This window comes from Momordica charantia (genome assembly GCF_013281855.1).
Source record: "Momordica charantia cultivar OHB3-1 chromosome 9 unlocalized genomic scaffold, Mcharantia_2.0 BLBB01000009.1, whole genome shotgun sequence".
Taxonomy (NCBI): domain Eukaryota; kingdom Viridiplantae; phylum Streptophyta; class Magnoliopsida; order Cucurbitales; family Cucurbitaceae; genus Momordica; species Momordica charantia.
The window spans coordinates 20688962-20695793 of record NW_028275167.1 but is presented as its reverse complement, the minus strand read 5'-3'; positions in this window follow the sequence as shown (position 1 = coordinate 20695793).

Here is a 6832-nt window from a genome sequence, read left to right as displayed (position 1 = left end):
GATGTGTATAGATATTTATGGAAAATTAAAAAAAAAAAAACTCGTAACAAACATTTAAATTAACAAATATGCATTCCACTATTTTTAAATAAGTTAAAAGTTATAAATATTTTGTCTATATAAATGATATTATGATATTTTCTATATTTTATCGATTTCATTTTTGACAATAATATGAAATGTCAATTCATCCCTCATGTTGATGTCGAACCCATGAACCCATAGGAATGTTGGCATGTCAGACTTTAGTACATATGTCAATTACCACTGAGCTAAGCTCGTATTAGCTTATTGAATTAGTACTCATTTATTAAAATACTTTGTTTTACATTACATTACGATTGAAACAAAGATGTGATGTTTTTGGCCATTTACAAACTGCTCGAAATAAGTTAGGTAAATGTTTAAAGTCTCATTTATTTTAAGGAAATGAAAATCAATAAATATGAATCAAAAATTTCATTTGTGTTTATTAAATTGTAAGAATGAAATCTTGTATGTTTGGGGTAAAATATACCCAGGATACGTGGAGGACTCTTATTGGTGTCCGAAGAAACTAAATAAGAGGGATTGCCTAGGTCCACCTCGGCCCTGCCCGAGGAGACCAGGTTCGCCCATTATAAAAAGGCTAAGTATGGGCGTCAAGGTTCGACCTGGCTTGGGTCCGACCTGCTTGGAACCCGACAGGTTCGACATGAGAAAAGACATATAACCGCCGGTCGTGTGTACTGTCGGATCCATCACCTATAAATAGAGGGCTTCATTTCACGCTCAGCTATCGAATCTCACCTCGAACTAAATACAGAATCCGATCTATACTAACTTGAGCGTCGGAGTGCTTACCCTCTTATGCAGGTCCACTCTAGTGTTCAGGTCGGAACCGGAGACCGGGTTCGAGCTCGATTCGTGAAGAACCGTTGTGCAAACTCTTGCATAAACATTTGGCGCCGTCTGTGGGGACACGATCTAAGTCATCCCGATCTAAGAAACATACGCAAAGATGGTGCAACCAGCAAACTCTACTAATACGACAGAATGGAGGGGTTTGAACGCTGATAATGGCACTCAGCGAGACCTTGATGCAAGAATGGTCGAGGACTAGGTCCGAACGGGACAAGAGGGAGATCTGCCGTGCAGATCTGCCCGCCACGCGAACCAAGAGTTACCCCCTGCTCACCCGAAACCCTCAAAGGCCAACCGAGGCCGAGGTGGGACCTCGAGAAAGACCTCCTGAAGGGCCAACCAGGCGGCAGACCCTGAGGCTTTGTCTATTCTCCAGCGCGAGTTGGATGATATGCGCCATCGGTTGCACACAATGGAAGAAATGTACGTCGAGGCGACGTGGGTTAACCGAAAAGCGTCTCCCTTCAGGGTCCCAGGCGCACCCGGAGAGAAGGAAGGCGATGTTCCATCTTTCCACCCTGGCGACCGCGAGCCCGTTCCCAACAATGAGGGGGTGGATTACAGCTTGCGAGATAACGATCTAAGAAAGCACCTCACTGATAAGAAGAAGAGAGCATCTCGGGAGCCGGAAGACTCTCCGTCCTACTCCCGAGAGTTCTCCAATTCTGACCTCAAGGCTCAATCAAAATATAAGCCTCTAACACCAGAAGCTGTGATCACCAGGGAAGAGTTCGATCTGATGAAGCATAGGTTCAACGAGCAGGTCGAGGCGCTCAAGGCCAGGTGCGAGAAGAAAGAGTGCTCGTTTGACGATGGCGACTTGGGAGAATCGTCATTCACCTCGGACATCCTGGAGGCCCAATTCCTCCAAAGTTCAAAACACCCGCCATGAAACCTTATGATGGGTCTAAGGACCCGAAAGATTATGTTGAGGTCTTCGAGGACCTCATGGACTTTCAAGCGGCAACAACACCACGCGCCTGTGGTACCGGAGACTACCGGCCAGGTCGATCTCGACCTACTCCCAACTGAGGAAAGAATTCATTAGCCAATTCTCTTCTCGTCATTACGATAGAAAGACAGCGACTCACCTCGCCACCATCAGGCAGAAGGAGGGAGAGATGCTGAGAGAATACGTTACGAGGTTCTAGGAGGAGCAGCTGAAGGTCGCGCACTGCTCCGATGACTCGGCCATGTGCTACTTTCTCACCGGCCTGGCCGACGAGACCCTCACCGTGAAGCTCGGAGAGGAGGCTCCAGCAACCTTCGCTGAAGTTCTGCAAAAGGCGAAGAAAGTTATTGATGGGAAAGAGCTCCTCCGAACCAAAACTGGCCGACCTGAAAAGCAAATCGACCAGAAGAAGCTAAGCCAAGAGAAGAGGAAGGCCGATTCTAAGTCTAAGGACAAGGAATCGTCCTCCTCTGGCAGCAGAACCGAGTATCGTCAGTCGGAGATCGACCATAATCGAAGCCGACCTTACGAACGTTATACTTCAACCACCATCCCCATCTCTGAGATACTTACGAACATCGAGGAAAGCGGGATGGAAAAGCTCTTCAAGCGACCTGAGAAGCTCCGAGGAGACCCAGAAAAGCGTAACAAGGATAAGTATTGCCGTTTTCATCGTGATCACGGCCATAACACGACGAATTGCTGGGAGCTGAAGTGCCAAATTGAAAATCTCATTCAAGATGGCTATTTCAAAAAGTTCGTAGGAAAGCCGAGGACCAACTCGGTAGAGAAGGCAGAAGAGAGGAAGCGTTCAAGGACGCCACCTCGTCGAGATGACCGACCTGCGATCATCAACACAATATTCGGGGCCCCTAGTGGGGGACAATCTGGAAACAAAAGGAAAGAACTAGCTCGCGAGGCCAGGCGCGAGGTATGCATCATTAGGGAGCAGAAGCCTACTTGCTCAATTACCTTCAGCGATACCGACTTGGAGGGAGTTCATTTGCCTCATAATGATGCACTTGTGATCACTCCTCTCATTGATCACGTCTTGGTCCGAAGAGTACTAGTAGATGGAGGCGCATCTGCCAACATCTTGTCCCGCTCAACATATCCAGCATTGAGGTGGACCAGGTCACAGTTGAAGAAAAGTCCAACACCCTTGGTTGGATTCTCTGGAGAATCAGTCTCCCCAGAAGGGTGCATCGACCTGCCGGTCACGATCAGACAAGATGCCACCCAAGTAACGCAGATGGCCGAGTTCGTGGTGATCGACGGCAGATCGGCCTACAACCCCATCTTCGGGAGACCCATTATCCACTCATTTCGGGCCGTCCCCTCCACGCTGCATCAAGTCCTGAAGTACTCAACCCCTAATGGAGTAGGCACGGTCCGAGGTGAGCAAAAGACTTCAAGGGAGTGTTATGCATCCGCGCTTAAAGGGTCGTCAATATGCGCCCTGGAAGAGAAAACCAATCAGGACGAACTACCTAGGGAAGGCAAAAAGCAGTTCTCCCAGCCAACAGAGGAGCTTGAGCTTGTTCCCTTACTTAGCCCTGAAAAACAGGTAAGTATAGGAACCAAACTGAGGGCCACTGACATGGAGGAACTGATCAACTTCCTCAGGTCTAACTCGGACGTCTTCGCATGATCTCACGAGGACATGTCAGGCATCGACCCAAAGATCATGGTGCATCGCCTCAACATAGACCCATCATTCCGACCTGTAAAGCAAAAGAGAAGACCTGTAAATAAGGAGAGGAGTGATGTAATTGTTGAGGAAGTTAACAAACTTTTAAAGGCTGAATATATAAAAGAAATTCTGTATCCCGAGTGGCTCTTTAATGTTGTGTTAGTTAAAAAATCCAACGGGAAGTGGAGAATGTGCGTGGACTTTACAAATTTAAATAAGGCATGCCCAAAAGACTACTTCCCTTTACCAAGGATCGACCAGCTCGTGGATGCAACAGCCGGGCACGAGCTGCTCACCTTCATGGATGCCTACTCCGGATACAACCAAAATAAAATGCAGTTGCCAGACCAAGATCATACCGCGTTTATAACAGACCAAGGTCTGTACTACTACAAGGTGATGCCTTTTGGCCTAAAGAATGCGGGTGCGACCTACCAAAGGATGGTGAACAAAATGTTCACCAAGCAGATCGGTCGGAATATAGAAGTATATGTGGACGACATGCTTGTCAAGAGCAAGCAGTCAAAGTCGCATCTTTCCAATCTGACCGAAGCCTTTGGAGTACTGCGCAAGTACCAAATGAAGCTCAATCCGACCAAGTGTGCCTTTGGAGTCTCCTCGGGAAAATTCCTTGGTTTTATGGTAAACAACCGTGGGATCGAAGCTAACCCAAAGAAGATAAAGGCCGTGCTCGAGATGGAGACACCCAAGACTCTAAAGTAGCTTCAGTGCTTCAATGGCAGGATTGCAGCCTTGAATAGGTTCGTGTCAAGATCAAAAGACAAGTGCCTTCCTTTCTTCAAGGTTCTTAGGAAGAAGGGACCATTCGAATGGACGGTAGAGTGTGAGCAAGCACTAGAGCAGTTAAAAAATTATCTCTGCTCGGCACCTCTACTCGCAAAACCATTGCCAGGAGAGAAGCTCCACTTGTATCTGGCAGTGTCTTATAGCACCGTCAGCTCGGCCCTAATCGGGCAGGAGGGCGCGTGCCAAAGTCCGGTTTATTACACTAGTAAGGCCATGACTGAGGCCGAGACCAGATATCCCCAAATGGAGAAGCTGACCCTCGTTTTAGTCACATCGGCCCGAAGACTTAGGTCGTACTTCCAGGCACACACTGTTATAGTACTTACAAACTTGCCCCTGAAAAATATCTTCCTTAAGCCTGAAACGTCAGGGCGTCTGATGAAGTGGGCATTGGAATTGAGCGAGTACGACATCCAGTTTGGGCCAAGAACCGCGTTAAAAGGGCAAGCAATGGCAGACTTCATCGCGGAGCTTACCCCATTGTCCCAGTCGACCGAGTCCGACCTCTCGTGGATGATCTACGTTGATGGATCTTCCAATGAGAGGGGGTGCGAGGCAGGAATTCTCTTGCTCGCACCAGGTGGCGAGCGATTTGAGTACGCTCTGGATTCAACTTTCGGACTTCAAACAATGAGGCCGAATACGAAGCACTCCTGGCAGGCCTGCGCGTTGCCAAGGGACTGGGGGCCAACCACATTAAGGTCTTTAGTGACTCCCAATTAATTGTAAATCAGATTAAGGAGGAGTACCAAACGAAGGACCCTCGAATGGAAAAATATATGAGCAAGGTCAGATCGCACCTCGCCTAGTTCGGGACTTACGAGGTGATTCAAGTTCCAAGATCTGAAAACTCCAATGCGGATGCCTTAGCCAAATTGGCATTAGCATATGAGACCGACCTGGCTAGATCGGTCCCAGTCGAGATCTTGGACTGCCCTTCAATCTTGGAGCCAGATGTGATGGAGGTTGACACTCCATCACCCTCTTGGATGGACCCAATCGTGGAGTTCATCAAAGGAAATCCACCGCAAGATCCGAAGGAGCAAAGGAAAATGGCACGGAGAGCAGCTCGGTTCACACTCCGAGAAGGAGCATTGTACCGACGTGGCTTCTCTCTGCCTCTGTTTAAGTGTGTGACTCCCGAAGAAGGTCTTTACATTCTTAGAGAAATCCATGAAAGAGTGTGTGGAAACCACTCAGGCGCCAGGTCGTTGTCGGCCAAGGCGGTTCGACAAGGGTACTATTGGCCCACTGTCGAACAGGATGCAAGGCAATTTGTGAAAACCTGCAACACTGCCAGCGGCGCTTTGCAAACATTATTCATCAACCTCCCGAACTGCTTACCCCCATCTCGGCCTCATGGCCATCGCGCAGTGGGGGGTAGATATCATAGGTCCTTTTCCCCTGGGCAAAGGACAAACCAAGTTCGCCGTTGTCGCTGTGGACTACTTCACCAAGTGGGCCGAAGCCGAGGCACTATCCCACATCACAGAGTCCAGAGTCACATCTTTCATATGGGCAAACATTGTATGCCGCTTTAGTATACTCAATGCTATTGTGACGGACAACGGAAAGCAGTTTGACAATGCAAAGTTCAAGGACTTTTGCAGAAAATTGGGCATAAGCCACCTCAGTTCGTCCCCTGCGCATCCAAAGGCAAATGGGCAGGTTGAAGCAGTAAACAAAATCATAAAGCGAGGACTCAAGCTAAGGTTGGACTAGAGAAAGGGAAGATGGGCCGAGGAGCTACCTGAAGTTTTATGGTCATATCGAACCACCCCAAGAGAGTCAACTGGCGAAACTTCGTTCTCACTAGCCTTTGGCTCCGAGGCCATTGTGCCGGTTGAGATCGGCGTACCGACAGACAGGGTAGAACAGTATGAGCTAGCGAAGAACGAAGAAGAGCTACTCCTTAACCTGGACCTATTGGAAGAAAAAAGGGAAATGGCTCAGCTGCGCTTAGCAGAGTATCAGAATAGAATGGCCAGACATTACAATGCCCGAGTTCGACCTCGGAGTTTCCAAGTTGGGCATTTGGTTCTAAGGAAAATTCAGAGTCATGTGGGCACTCTTGACCCAAGTTGGGAGGGGTCGTTCGAGGTTAAAGGCATAGTCCGACCTGGAACATATATGTTGGCCGATCTGGAAGGAAGAGTGCTTGCGCATCCATGGAACGCGGAGCACCTGAAGCGCTATTACCCTTGAAATGTCAAAAATAGTCCTAAAATGGACTTGTAAAAATTTTCAGGGGGTGGAACTTTGAATAAATGGGGTTATTTAATTTCATGACTCCGAGGTCGATCAGAAATTAAATGGGGGCCACGGACTCCCATAAGACTTAAAATCGGCAAGGTAAAGCCAAAAATTGATCAAATTCAATCCTCAAAACCCATGGGTTCGAGGTGCGATGTTAAAATCAATCACGAACCAAAGTTCAATCCTTTGAACGCTCAAGTTGAAGGTGCGATGTTGAAGGT